This window comes from Salvelinus sp. IW2-2015, linkage group LG33 (genome assembly GCF_002910315.2).
Source record: "Salvelinus sp. IW2-2015 linkage group LG33, ASM291031v2, whole genome shotgun sequence".
NCBI classification, from domain to species: Eukaryota; Metazoa; Chordata; class Actinopteri; order Salmoniformes; family Salmonidae; genus Salvelinus; species Salvelinus sp. IW2-2015.
Window position 1 is genome coordinate 16,466,642 of NC_036872.1, and position 15,018 is coordinate 16,481,659.

Sequence of the window (15,018 nt, forward strand, 5' to 3'; positions counted from 1 at the left end):
AAAGGAAATGGGTTTGGGAAATCCCTCTTGATATTGATTTAGCAAAGAGACCTGAAACACAGAGGGGACTTTCCCTACTCATGCAACTGCTATAAAATACTGTCATAAGGAACCAAATAGCACACGAGACCACTTTTAGCCTAATCATCTTCACAGTGCTACATGTATTAACTAAGATATTAACACAAATAGCACTATTAATATTTACAGCTCATAATCATAAGTATAATCATAAAAGGGCAGCAGGCATCCTAGCGGTTAAGAGCATTGGGCCTGCAACTGAAAGGTCGCTGGTTTGAATCCCCAAGCCGACTAGGTGAAAAAATCTGCCTGTGCTCTTGAGCAAGGCACTTAACCCTAATTGCTCCTGTAAATTGCTCTGTATACGAGCGTTTTCTAAGTGACTAAAAATGTAAAATAAGTAATTATAAGCATTAGGACATCTCACCCTAAATTTAATTGGTGTTTTCATTACATTTTGTGAATCCTGACCTAGCTAATAGGGAACTGTACAAAGTGTTTATTATTCTAAATGTCAATTATACTAAATGTCTTATTTTCCAACAGTGATGGATTTGATCATTTCCGACAAAAGGTCTTCTGTATTACGTGGCCCAGTATAATGGCTTCCGTGGATTCAGACAGAGAGAATTACCCATTTATTATTTCTGTCTTTCCAGCAGATAACACAGATTTATTGCTCACTGACTAAATTACTGGTTTCCTGTTTTTCTGAGACAACCGTTGCCTGTTTGAAAGGTGAAGGTTGTGCATTTTATTTACTTTGGTTTGTCAAAACAGCAAAATGATTTTGTGCATTGTGATTGGGACTCTTTCTAGTGCACTGCTTGTGTAGAAGCAGTCTTATGTTCTTGCCCGCTCACTGACTCTGAAGCTAAACGTAAACTTCGGATTCAGTTTGGACTTCTGTTACCTAGAACTGACACTGTTGTGTAAAGTAGGTACCCTACTAGTTCTTGAGATTCAGTTTGATAGACTGAGCAAAAAGGGACATTTCTATTGCAGCACTGTAACCGGAATGTTGATTTAATTTAATAATTTCTTCCACTTGCAGAACTGATCAAATAATAGAGGGATTAGTTACTTTATGTATTGCATCTGAGCCAACTTCTCCTTTGCTGTTGGCTGGCATTGAGGGTGTTGTTTGAGCACAGCTCTCATCAGCCTCTAGACGCATAGCTAGTGATCAATGCTGACCGCGGGGAACCTGGTATGACATTGGCTATGTGTCAAGCCACAGAGATGGAGTGGGAGGCAACAGAGGATGGAGGGGCCACGACTAGGCTGAAGAGAGGGAGATGGCAAGCTACTACAACCCTTCCTCTATTTAGCTTCATTCAGTGTCACTTCTATCTCTTCTCTCTCTCACACGCACACTGACGGATGCTATTTTGCAAGTTAATAATATTGAAACCATTGGAAAGTGTGCTGAGACTTTGGCTGAGATTTGCTTCCCATGTTTTGCGACAAAGGAAAACTACTTTTTTCTCCTGTGGCTGGAAAGGGGTAACGTGACAGTGTGCCTTCTGACACACTAATAGGGCTTACATATCTCCTGAACAAAGTGAGCAAGCCTTGACACAACTTTCTTAGTACAGTTGAGTCAGTGACACTACATGCTTTTCCCTAACATGTTTTTAGTGAAGCAAAATTACAGTATTAGTGCCAAATTCTTCACCTTGCTTCTCACTTTCCAAATACAAGCCATCTCTTAGAAATTAGCTTCTAACCCAATTCCACAAGGCTTTTGTGCAGCACAGCAGTTTTGTTTCATGTCATTGGATCTGTTTTACAGTTCAGTGATGTAGCCAATAGCCATGTTCCTCTGCCATGAATATAAAGTACAGAGCAAGAGCAGTTGGCAGGTTGTCAAAAGTTTTAGTTAGCTTTGGCTCAGCTCTAATCTGACATGTTTGTGCCCATGCAAGCCCTCATAGGTCTCTTATGCTACTTCAGATGAAGGAAAGTTCTTGATTAGCCCACACCTCCACTCTACCATGCTAGGGGAGGGACTTCCTCTAAAACGTATCCAAAATGACAGCTCTCCAGTGTAACCAACCTCTGTCTCAGAGTGCTGCCTCTTGCAGTCCTCCCAGTCTTTGGCCCCCAGGTCTGCCAAGTCATTCCTAGAGCTGTTACGGTGACCGTATTACCGCCACACCGGTAGTCACGAGTCATGACTGCAGTCAAATTCCATGTGACTGTTGAGTCACGGTAACTAGGCTTCTCCAAAACTGCATTCTGATGCCACTGGACATTAGTAGCCTACCAAACTTGCTAACAGCCAGTCACTAATGGCCTGGTACTCAGCGCTCTATTATCCCTCTAATCACTATGACATCAATGCCCTTCATGAGAGCCATGTTATTCAGAGTTTGAGCGGAATAGGATCACCTGTTCCGCAACGAGAGCTAGATCATCATAGCTGGTTGATGCATGGAATTAAAGAAGTGTTCCTATAAGCCCATATATATAGCCTATGCAATTGCGTGAGAAAACAAAGTTTTTATGGCCTCTATTAAAAAGAGGATTCCATGAGCTTTCTATAGACTAGGTCTAGTATATTTATTTCTCAACTTTCCTAATATTAAGAACATTGGTTCACAACCTGAGTAGCCTACTTGGCTGGCATGAAAATGAACCGCGGGAAAAGCGTGCTACATTAGCTATTCAAGTGCATACGGATTACGTCTTTTTTCCCCCTGCCACTGTTCCAACAGGTGCATGATAAGTCAAAACAAATTTGTTATAAATATTATTTAGTGTACAGTGCATTCGGTATTCAGACCCCTTGACTTTTTCCACATTTTGTTACGTTACAGCCTTTTTCTAAAATGGATTAAATACATTTTTTCCTCGTCAATCTACACACTGTACCGCACAATGACAAAGTGAAACATTTTTTTTTTTAAATATTGCTAATTTATAAAAACTTTTTTACAGATACAGTTGAAGTCGGAAGTTTACATACGCCTTAGCCAAATACATTTAAACTGAGTTTTTCACAATTCCTGACATTAACTAGTAAAATAGTAGAGAATTATTTCTTTCTTTCATCACATACACAGTGGGTCTGAAGTTTTACATACACTCAATTAGTATTTGGAAGCATTGACTTTAAATTGTTTAACTTGGGTCAAACGTTTAAGGGTAGCCTTCCACAAGCTTCCCACAATAAGTTGGGTGAATTTTGGCCCATTCCTCCTGACAGAGCTGATGTAACTGAGTCAGGTTTGTAGGCCTTCTTGCTCGCACACACCTTTTCAGTTCTGCCCACAAATTTTCTATAGGATTGAGGTCAGGGCTTTGTGATGGCCACTCCAATACCTTGACTTTGTTGTCCTTAAGCCATTTTGTCACAACTTTGGAAGTATGCTTGGTGTCATTGTCCATTTGGAAGACCCATTTGCGACCAAGCTTTAACTTCCTGACTGATGTCTTGAGATGTTGCTTCAAAATATCCACATCATTTTCCTCCCTCATGATGCCATCTATTTTGTGAAGTGCACCAGTCCCTCCTGCAGCAAAGCACCCCCACAACATGATGCTGCCACCCCCGTTCTTCACGGTTGGGATGGTGTTCTTTGGCTTGCAAGCATCACCCTTTTTCCTCCAAACATAACGATGGTCATTATGACCAAACAGTTCTATCTTTGTTTCGTCAGACCAGAGGACATTTCTCCAAAAAGTACGATCTTTGTTCCCATGTGCAGTTGCAAACCGTAGTCTGACTTTTTTCTGGTGGTTTTGGAGCAGTGGCTTCTTCCTTGCTGAGCGGCCTTTCAGGTTATGTCGATATAGGACTTGTTTTGCTGTGGATATAGATACTTTTGTACCTGTTTCCTCCAGTATCTTCACAAGGTCCTTTGCTGTTGTTCTGGGATTGATTTGCACTTTTCGCACCAAAGTACGTTCATCTCTAGGAGACAGAACGCGTCTCCTTCCTGAGCGGTATGACGGCTGCGTGCTCCCATGGTGTTTATACTTGCGTACTATTGTTTGTACAGATGAACGTGGTACCTTCAGGCGCTTGGAAATTGCTCCCAAGAATGAACCAGACTTGTGGAGGTCTACAATTTTTTTCTGAGGTCTTGGCTGATTTCTTTTGATTCTTTTGATTCATGACACAATGACTTGTGTCATGCACAAAGTAGATGTCCTAACCAACTTGCCAAAACTATAGTTTTTGTTGACAAGAAATTTGTGGAGTGGTTGAAAAACAAATTTTAATGACTCCAACCTAAGTGTATGTAAACTTCTGACTTCAACTGTACCTTATTTACGTATGTATTCAGACCCTTGGCTATGAGACTTTAAATTGAGCATCCTGTTTCCATTGATCATCCTTGATGTTTCTACAACTTGATTGGAGTCCACCTGTGGTAAATTCAGTTGATTGGACATGATTTTGAAAGTCACACATTTGTCTATATAAGGTCCCACAGTTGACAGTGCGTGTCAGAGCAAAAACCAAGCCATGAGCTCCAAGGAATTGTCCGTAGAGCTCAGAGACAGGATTGTGTTGAGGCACAGATCTGGGGAAGGGTACCAAAACATTTCTGCAGCATTGAAGGTCCCCAAGAACACAGTGGCCTCCATCATTCTTAAATGAACCACCAAGAGTCTTTCTAGAGCTGGCCGCCTGGCCAAACTGAGCAATCGGGGAAGAAGGGCCTTGGTCAGGGAGGTGACCAAGAACCCGATGGTCACTCTGACAGAGCTCCAGAGTTCCTCTGTGGAGATGGGAGAACCTTCCAGGCGGACAACCATCTCTGCAGCATTCCACCAAATCATGCCTTTATGGTAGTGGCCAGACGGAAGCCACTCCTCAGTTAAAGGCACATGACAGCCCACTTGGAGTTTGCCAAAAGGCACCTAAAGGACTCTGACCTTGACAAACATTTACAAACACCAGATTCTCTGGTCTGATGAAACCAAGATTGAACTCTTTGGCCTGAATGCCAAGCATCACGTCTGGAGGAAATCTGCCACCATCCCTACAGTGAAGCATGGTGGTGGCAGCATCATCCTGTGGAGATGTTTTTCGGCGGCAGGGACTGGGAGACTAGTCAGGATTGAGGGAAAGATGAACAGAGCTAAGTACAGAGATCCTTGATGGAAACCTGCTCCAGAGGACCTCAGACTGGGGCGAAGGTTCACCTTCCAACGGGACAACGACCCTAAGCACACATCCAAGACAACGCAGGAGTGGCTTCTGGACAAGTCTCTGAATGTCCTTGAGTTGCCCAGCCAGAGCCCGGACTTGAACCCAATTGAACATCTCTGGAAAGACCTGAAAATAGCTGTGCAGCAATACTCCCCATCCAACCTGACAGAGCTTGAGAGGATCTGGAGAGAAGAATTGAAGAAACTCCCCAAATACAGGTGTGCCAAGCTTGTAGCGTCATACACAAGAAGACACGAGGCTGAAATCGCTGCCAAACATGCTTCAACAAAGTACTGCGTAAAGGGTCTGAGTACTTAAGTTTATTTTTAATACATTTGCAAAAATGTCTAAACCTGTTTTTGCATTGTCATTATGGGGTATTGTGTGTAGATTGATAAGGGAATAATCAACTATTTAATCCATTTCAGAATAAGGCTGTAGCGTAACAAAATGTGGATAAAGTCGAGGTCTGAACTTTCCTAATGCACTGTTTGTAAAGGCACGATTAAATCGAGAATAGTCTGATGGGTAAGAATATCATCACTATATCAATGCATTTTTTTAAACTTTCATGCATCATGTAGCAAAGGCCTAATATATGTTGATACGTATTTCTTATGACAACTAAAGTGGCCAAATAACTCTTAGCGTAGCCTATAGGCCTAGGGTCCCTGGAACAGGGTTGGAGAGCACAGAGCCCAGTGAAACGTGTTCTTATAAGCCCAGCCATTGCGCAATCGCGTATGAAAACAGAGTTTTGACTTGACATTATTTAAAAGAGGATTCCAGCTTTCGCATGCTGCTATATTTATTTATTTATTCATTCTTAAAATTAAGCACATTCATCCACTTTACAACCGGTGTAGCCTACCTGGCATATTAAAAACGTAACCTCCATTCACTATTTAAGTGCAGGCTATGGATGACATCAATCAAAAATTATTCCACACATATTAGTAGGCTATATGTAAAGACCAGAATTAATTCAGATGAGTCTGATGTACTTGTCAAATTGTGAATGAGAGACTGATGAAGTGTGTGCAGCCTGTGCAAGAAGCAGAGCGAGCGCATTCCTTTCATGCAACTTTTTTCAAATTGTCATTAGTTACATCATGCAGCCTTAGGCTACATGTTTTAATTTCTAATATATCCTAAGGTTTGTATCACAACTAAAGTTGCATAAATAACTAAATTAAGCATACAGCATATATATTTGTTAACCGCTCAACACAATAGCCGCATGTGTCCCTCAGAAATCATTTTGGGAAAAATATCCTTTCCATTTTATTCAGCTATCTTCAATTGTAGTCTTTGTACTATAAAATAATGCCACAGGAATTATAAGTAAATCTTGTAATTAACTAGTGTAAATTAACTAGTGTAGCCCTCAGCCATATGGCATAGCCAGATCAGGGCTTAACGTAAGGATTACTCAGAATATGCTATTCTGTTCCTCTGAAATAGGTAAAATGTTCTTCATATCATAGGTTGTTTCTTTAGACCTGCCTAAAAGAGACAATGGATTTATTGATGGTGTAGGCTGTATTCATTCTAGATTTTTTTCGACTTCTTAAATTGTAGATGTTCCAAAGGTCTGCATCAGTGGCTTGTAGGCTATGGGTGGACGCCCAGCAACGCTAAACTGGTTTATATTAATTAACGTCAATGACCGTGAGACTGGCAGTTATTTGCATGACAGTTACCGCCTGACAAAATGTCATGACTGTCACAGCCCTAGACTCATTCCACAGGCCATTTCCTGTGGCAGCAGCATGTTACAACCTATAGGGTTCCACCTACTGCGTGTGGTCAATGCAGAACCAAACAGCGTTTACCACCACACCACCACATAATAGTATAGCGTGTCTGAGGGAGAGGTGAACCTGGAGGCTAACTTTCATGTGGCTTCCTGACTCTCACACAGACTTCTACAGTTTGGCAGATAGAGAGCAGCCAGCCTTCACAGAGAGAGGCCTAATGAGGGCCGCCGCCTCCTGTTGCCACGGCCACATTCACTCTGAGAAAGGCCTTTTTCCATGTCTGTTAGCTGCCCAGAGCAGCATCAGTGGTGCTAAGGTGGCTGTGTAAACGGTGTGTTGCTCTGCTCTGATTGTCTCTGTTCTCTTCTCTTCCCGCATGGTGTGGACAGGTGGATGAGGACGTGGCGCTGGACCAAGCCGTGAAGTTCTGCCAGATACAGATGGCCACGTCAGCACAACGACAGGTATGGGGGATGACCTGGGCCACAAACACAGTGCACATACACATCAACACGAAGTACATTACATTTCATGCATATACCCTACACCTACATGGACCCCATACAAATACAACACTCACAAATGTAAACATTCAATATGTACATACCAGTGGAGACTGCTGAGAGGAGGACGGCTCATAATAATGGCTGGAACGGAGCAAATGGAATGGCATCAAAAGACCTCCCCAATTAAGGTGCCACCAACCTCCTGTGGTACATACACTCAGTGGCCAGTTTATTAGGTATACCACCCCGTTCACGAAAATGGTTTGCTCCAACAGACAGTGAGTCACGTGGCCGTGGCTTGCTATATAAAGCAGGCAGACAGGCATTGAGGCATTCAGTTACTGTTCGATTGAATGTTAGAATGGACAAAACGAGTGACCTAAGCGACTTTGAGCGTGGTATGATTGTTGGTGCCAGGCGCGCTGGTTCCAGGATCTCAGAAACGGCCGGCCTTCTGGGCTTTTCACGCACGACAGTGTCTAGGGTTTACCGAGAATGGTATGACAAACAAAAAGCATCCAGTCAGTGGCAGTCCTGTGGGCGAAAACAGCTCGTTGATGAGAGGTTGAAGGAGAATGGCAAGAATCGTGCAAGCTAATAGGCGGGCCAAAAACTGCGCAGTACAACAATGGTGTTCAGCACAACATTTCGGAACACACAACTCGTCGGTCCTTGTCACGGATGGGCTATTGCAGCAGACGACCACAACAGGTTCCACTCCTATCAACTAAAAACAAGAAGAAGCGGCTCTAGTGGGCACACAATTACCAACACTGGACAATTTAAGGAGTGGAAAAACATTGCCTGGTTCAACAAATTCCCGGATCCTGCTGATGGCAGAGTCCAGATTTGGCGTAAGCAGCGGGAGTCCATGGACCCATCCTGCCTGGTGTCAATGGTACAGGCTGGTGGCGGTAGTGGAATGGTGTGGTGAGTGTTTTCCTGACACACGTTAGGTCCCTTGATACCAATTGAGCAGCATTTGAACGCCACACATTGTAGAATTCATGCTACAAAGAATTCAGGCTGTTCTGGAGGCAATGAGGGGTACGACCCGGTACTACATGGGTGTACCTAATAAACTAGCCACTGAGTTGAATCAAAGCACGTTGCACAAATAGATCTGCCCCAGATATCATATTCTCATCTGTTCATCTGACTGGAGACGTCGTCCAAAGCCAGGACCTCTCATTTATACATCTGGGCTTTGATTGAAGCTATTCGAAGGATGTGTGGAGAAGTCACACAATTCCAATGAAACTTCAGGTTCATTGCCTCTTGTCTTTCCCATCCACGAGATGTTAAGATCTAAATGATCTGGCCAATCAGTGGTCTACTTGCGTTCATATTTTTTATGACCGGTATATGCTCACACCTATCTGTTGTTGGGGTACGCCCACACCACTCCAACACAAAGGTATTTTTTGTCTGTAAAACTACACTGAACAAAAATATACACAACATGCAACAATTTTCTAAGATTTTACTGAGTTACAGTTCATTTAAAGAAATCAGTCAATAGAAATGCATGCATTAGGCCCCAATCTATGTATTCCACATGACTGGGCAGGGGCGCAGCCTACCCACTTGGGAGCCAGCCCCACCCACTGGGGAGCCAGGAGGCGACTTATTGGAGAGAAATTAACATTAAATTCTCTGGCAAGAGCTCTGGTTGTCATTCCTGCAGTCAGCATGCCAGTTGCACGCTCCCTGTTGACTGCAGGAACTTCCACCAGAGCTGTTGCCAAATAATTTCATATTCATTTCTCTACCATAAGCCGCCTCATCGTTTAAGAGAATTTGGCAGTACATCCAACCGGCCTCACAACCGCAGACCATGTGTATGGTGTCTTGTGGGCGAGCGGTTTGCTGATGTCAACATTGTGAACAAAGTTCCTTATGGTGGCGGTGGTGTTATGGTATGTGCAGGCGCAAGCTAAGGACAACGAACACATTTGAGTTTTATCGATGGTGATTTGAATGCACAAAGATACCGGGAATAGATCCTGAAGCCCATTGTCGTGCCATTTATCCGTCGACATCACCTCATGTTTCAGCATGATAATGCACGGCCCCATGTTGCAAGGATCTGTACACAATTCCTGGAAGCTGAAAATGTCCCAGTTCTTCCTGGCCTGCATATACAGTGCGTTCGGAAAGTATTCAGACCCCTTGAATTTTTCCACATTTTGTTATGTTACGGCCTTATTCTAAAATGGATTTWAAAAAAAAGGTTTTCCTCATCAATCTACACACAGTACCTCATAAACTGAAATGTAACTTTTACACAAGTATTCAGACCCTTTACTCAGTACTTTGTTGAAGCACCTTTGGCAGAGATTACAGCCTCAAGTCTTCTTGAGGATGACGTTACAAGCTTGGCACACCTGTATTTGGGGAGTTTCTCCCATTTTTCTCTGCAGATCCTCTCAACCTTCGCCCCAGTCTGAGGTCCTGAGCGCTCTGGAGCAGGTGTCATCATGGATCTCTCTGTACTTTGCTCCGTTCATCTGTCCCTTGATTCTGACTAGTCTCCCAGTCCTTGCCGCTGAAAAACATCCCCACAGGGATGGTGCCAGGTTCCCTCCAGACATAACGCTTGGCATTCAGGCCAAAGAGTTCAATCTTGGTTTCATAAGACCAGAGAATCATGTTTCTCGTGGTCTGTGAGTCTTTAGGTGCCTTTTGGAAAAAGCGGGCCTCTATGTACCTTTTACCGAGGAGTGGCTTCCGTCTGGCCACTCTACCATAAAGGCCTGATTTGGTGGAGTGCTGCAGAGATGGTTGTCCTTCTGGAAGGTTCTCCCATCTCCACGGAGAAACTTTGGAGCTCTGTCAGATTGACCATCGGGTTCTTGGTTACCTCCCTTACCAAAGCCCTTCTCCCCTGATTGCTCAGTTTTACCGGGCGCCAGCTCTTGGAAGTATCTTAGTGGTTCCAAACTTCTGCCATTTAAATCAAATCTAATTTTATTTGTCACATGCACCGAATACAGTAAAATGCTTACAAGCCCTTAACTAACAACTAACTGTGCCTCGATACAATCTTGTCTCTGAGCTCTACGGACAATTCCTTTTACCTCATGGCTTGCTCTGACATGCACTGTCAACTGTGGGACCTTATATAGACAGGTGTGTGCCTTTCCAAATCATGTCCAATCAACTAAATTCACCACATGCGGACTCCAAGTTGTAGAAACATCTAAAGTATGATTGATGGAAACAGGATGCACCTAAGCTCAATTTCCGAGTCTCATAGCAAAGGGTCTGATTACTTATGTAAAAGTATTTCTGTTTTTTATTTCGAATAAATTAGCAAAAACATGTCAACTCTTTTCGCTTTGTCGTTATGGTGTGTAGATTGATTAGGGGAAAACATGAATTTAATACATTTTAGAATAAGGCTGTAAGGTAACAATGTGGAAAATGTCAAGGTCTGAATACTTTCCGAATGCACTGTATTCACCAGACATGTCACGCATTTAAGCATGTTTGGCATGCTCTGGCTCGACGCATACGACCGTGTGTTCCAGTTCCCACCAATATCCAGCAACTTCACACAGACATTGAAGAGGAGTGGGATAACATTGCCCACGCCACAAACAGCCTGATCAACTCTATGCGAAGGAGATATCACGCTGCATGAGGCAAATGGTGGTCATACCAGATTTTGACTGTTTTTCTGTTTTCATGCCCCTACTTTTTATTTAAGGTATCTGTGACCAACAGATGCATATTTGTATTCCCAGTCATGTAAAATCCATAGATCGGGGCCTAATAAATGTATTTCAATTGACTGATTTCCTTATATGAACTGTAACTCAGTAAAATCTTTGAAATTGATGCATGTTGCGTTTATTTATTTTTTAGTATATAAGAAATCTAAGATTATATCCATCTCAGGGCTACAGCTATGCATTTGGTGTGCTAACTTGCTAGCTAAGTGGCTAGATGTCGAAATCAAAATGGTTACAGCAAAGGCATTCAATCCCCTCCTGTATCAAGATAGATAGTTTTTTTGCATCAAAACATATCACCCCTTGTGTGCACATTGGGTAATACTGTTTACCCCGGTATGGTACAGAAACGGTATGATAGTATCAAATTTTATTGGTCACATACACATGGTTAGCAGATGTTAATGCGAGTGTAGTGAAATGCTTGTGCTTCTAGTTCCGACCGTACAGTAATATCTAACAAGTAAAAAATACTGCATAGTTTCCTAAGAACGCGAAGCGAGGCGACCATCTCTGTTGGCGCCATCTTGCCTTACTAAGATGAACATCTGGATACCGCTCAACCTTAAATATTGCAGTTGTCAATATTGCAATTTCGATGTGAATTTGATGAATTGTGCAGCTCTACTTGCCAGCCATGGATAGATGCCCTGGGTGAATGATACAGTACTCAATAAATATTGGAACAGCATTGATTCAGTGATTGTTAATCATGACATATTCTGTTCTATCGCCTCCTCTTTGCTATCTGGAAACAAACCGTTTTTAAATAAATACTTAATCATTTTGATGCATGTTTGTTTATTTCTAGATGTTAAAGCATGTCTGTTCCTCTACTCTGTTTGCAGTGCACATTCTATGCCATTTCACTCTTTTCCCCTAAGCCTGCTGTAACTTATCTTTTGACCCCTTTCCATTGTTTTCAAAGCACACGTTTGCATATGTGTCAGTTGAGTTTCAATTACTTTAGCCAAACCAAATAATACACTACTGGGAATGTCTGACTGCTAGTGACTTGCTGTATAGGAAAGACGTCTGTAGTAATAACAAAGATGATTTGATGACACAAGGCGACAGTTGTTTGGACCCTTTCACTGTAACCTTGTTTAGCACTGTAGCCTAACTGAGGGAGATGTGCTAGTTCTGTTTGCCCTTATTATTTGGGTGCTGTACTGTTTGATTTTGATGCCTGCAGAGCTACATGGGTGAGCAGCGCAGCAGTGACCGACTGCAGAAGAAGTCAACTAGATCAGAGTATTGTTTCCTAATGGACTCACTGGCATTCTTCTCCCTTTTCAAAGAGCAGTGTGGCCCATTTAACATGCAGTCTCTGTCTGTAGTAAGATGAGCAGTGTTCTCAGCCACTGGACTAGCTGGGTAAATCCCAGGGCTTTTGAAGTCTTCTCTGTACCAACCTGCCAGTGCTTAAAATAACCTCAGGTGCAGTAAGAATATTCCCTTTTGTCCTCTTCGTCTTCACACTTTGCAGAAATTTTTATTGGTTTGAACTGTATATTTCATTGGTATGCACAGCATTGCTTATTTGCACATGAAAGGCAATGCTACATTGAATTCTATGGGGAAAGTTTAACACAAGTTTCTTCTGCAGCCAGATGCAGAAACTCTAGACACAACAGTGATTTTCAATTCATTAAAATGAAAGTTATATCCAACGTGAAACTAGAAAAAAGGCCATTATAATAGCTTTGTTAGGTGTGATGCTAACCCTAACCTATAATCATCACAGCTGAGCTTTGTGTTCATCTCTCACATTCTTTATAAAATCATCAGTTATTTTTCTGTCTGTGGCAGTCACTGATTTTTGCCCCCCCACACCCCTGCCTCCGCATCCGGCATCTCTCATCCTGTTGTCGTGGTGACGTAAACCACACTATACTGGAGGGAGAAAACGATGGGTAGGTTACCATAGCTCGCAATTGAGTTATTTACCATAATTTATACAGATGAGGATTGTGGTCATGACTCATGGCCTTATAAAAGCTCAGTGTATGCGTGTGCATTACAAGTCATGATGTAGATACGATTTTGATGCTGGATCCAAGCAGGAGGGTTTCATAAGTGTGCATGAGGTCCGCTGTAATCAGTTTGTCCCATTTATCACACCACATCCAGGTTACCTATGGGTTTCTTCTCACTTCTCCATGTTTAGACCTAATTGACATTACCGTTTGTATTCAAGGTCTAGTCACTATTCTAGTGGTTATGATTTGGAAGGGATAATACAGCAGAGCAGAAAATGACTGTCTTCTGTGTGATCCTCTGCTCACTGCAACCTACTCCCTGTCACCTGTTTACACCTGAGACGGAAGATTCCTACAACGTAGCCTAGCATCCCCTAGATCAGGGTTTCCCAAACTCAGTCTTGGGGGGCCCCCGCTGGGTGCACTTTTTTTTTCTTCCCTAGCACTACACAGCTGATTCAAATAACCAACTCATTATCAAGCTTTCACTATTTGAATCAGCTGTGTAGTGCTAGGCCAAAAAACAAAACGGCCCCCAGGACCGAGTTTGGGAAACCTTGCCCTAGATCACGTGTCAAAATCATTCCACGGAGGGCCGAGTGTCTGCAGGTTTTCGCTCCTCCCTTGTACTTGATTGATTAATTAAGTCATGAATTAGTAAAGAACTCCCCTCACCTGGCTGTCTAGGTCTTAATTCAAAGGAAAACACAATAGATTTCAATATCTACCAGACACTCAGATTTTGTACCAGCCAAAACACACAAACTGATCAACATGTTTCTAAAACAATTACATGTATTACTAGTAAGCAGTGACTAATGTGGTATATTGTTTAATTAAATTTTTTGTGACCCGAGTCTTTTAACCAAAATATCACAGATGAGACAAAAATGTTCACCTGCCTGTTTATGGGCGGTAGATAGGTTAGAGCGTATGGACTAGCAACGAATCCCCGAGCTGACAAGGTACAAATCTGTCGTTCTGCCCCTGAACAAGGCAGTTAATCCACTGTTCCTAGGCCGTCATTGTAAATAAGAATTGTTCTAAACTGACTTGCCTAGTTAAATAAAAAAATAAATTGAAAGGGCGGGAAGTTACCGTGGTAGCGTGACTAGTCATGTTTGTGCCTGTCACCAACCTTTTCTGAGTGAAGAACACTTTCTGAGTCAAATTGCAAGCTGAGATCTACTGCTCAGATTTTATCTAAACACAAGCCTATGCAACATTAACCATTTAAAAGCAGTACTGTAGCAATGAAGATTGTGCAGTAAGCTATAGACCCAATACATTATCACCGCATATTCGCTTTGCTTGAATTGCCCTGCCGATGCATTGTTCCGGACATTTTTTTAAATTATATTTTGAAATTTGAGGTAGGCTATATGATCACACTGGTAATAGATCCATTGTTGTATTACTTGTGCGGCACAGCTGAGTGAGCATACATTTAAATAATGAGCTTTTTATTTTACTGGGCTGATGGTGTCTGCATCTGATGGTCAGTCTCAGCGGAGGGAGAGAGCAGCAGAGTGAGGGTCCACCCCTCAACATCCCTCCGCTCTCCCTTTCCTCCACTGACACTGACCAAAAAGGGACACCGTCTTCCAGCTGATGGGGAAACTTGTCGCACTGCTTTATTTAATGCTAAAATTTTGTTACTCCTATGAACAGAGAAAGTGAAATATTCCTCGATATTAAAAAATAACCAAACTGCTAATAATAACAGCAACGCAAGCCTATAAATACACTTGCCTACTCATTCATTACTGCTGCACTGCTTGTTGTAGAGCTGAGTGGAAATAGGAAGAATGCACATTTCATGGCTTATAAAAGTGTTGAATACAA

General features: G+C 42.5%; 1 pseudogene; it reads left to right on the forward strand.

The window, feature by feature from the left end:
- The window catches only part of LOC111958142 (calcineurin-binding protein cabin-1-like), an 81,451-nt pseudogene that overhangs the window by 53,449 nt on the left and 12,984 nt on the right, over positions 1–15,018 (forward strand).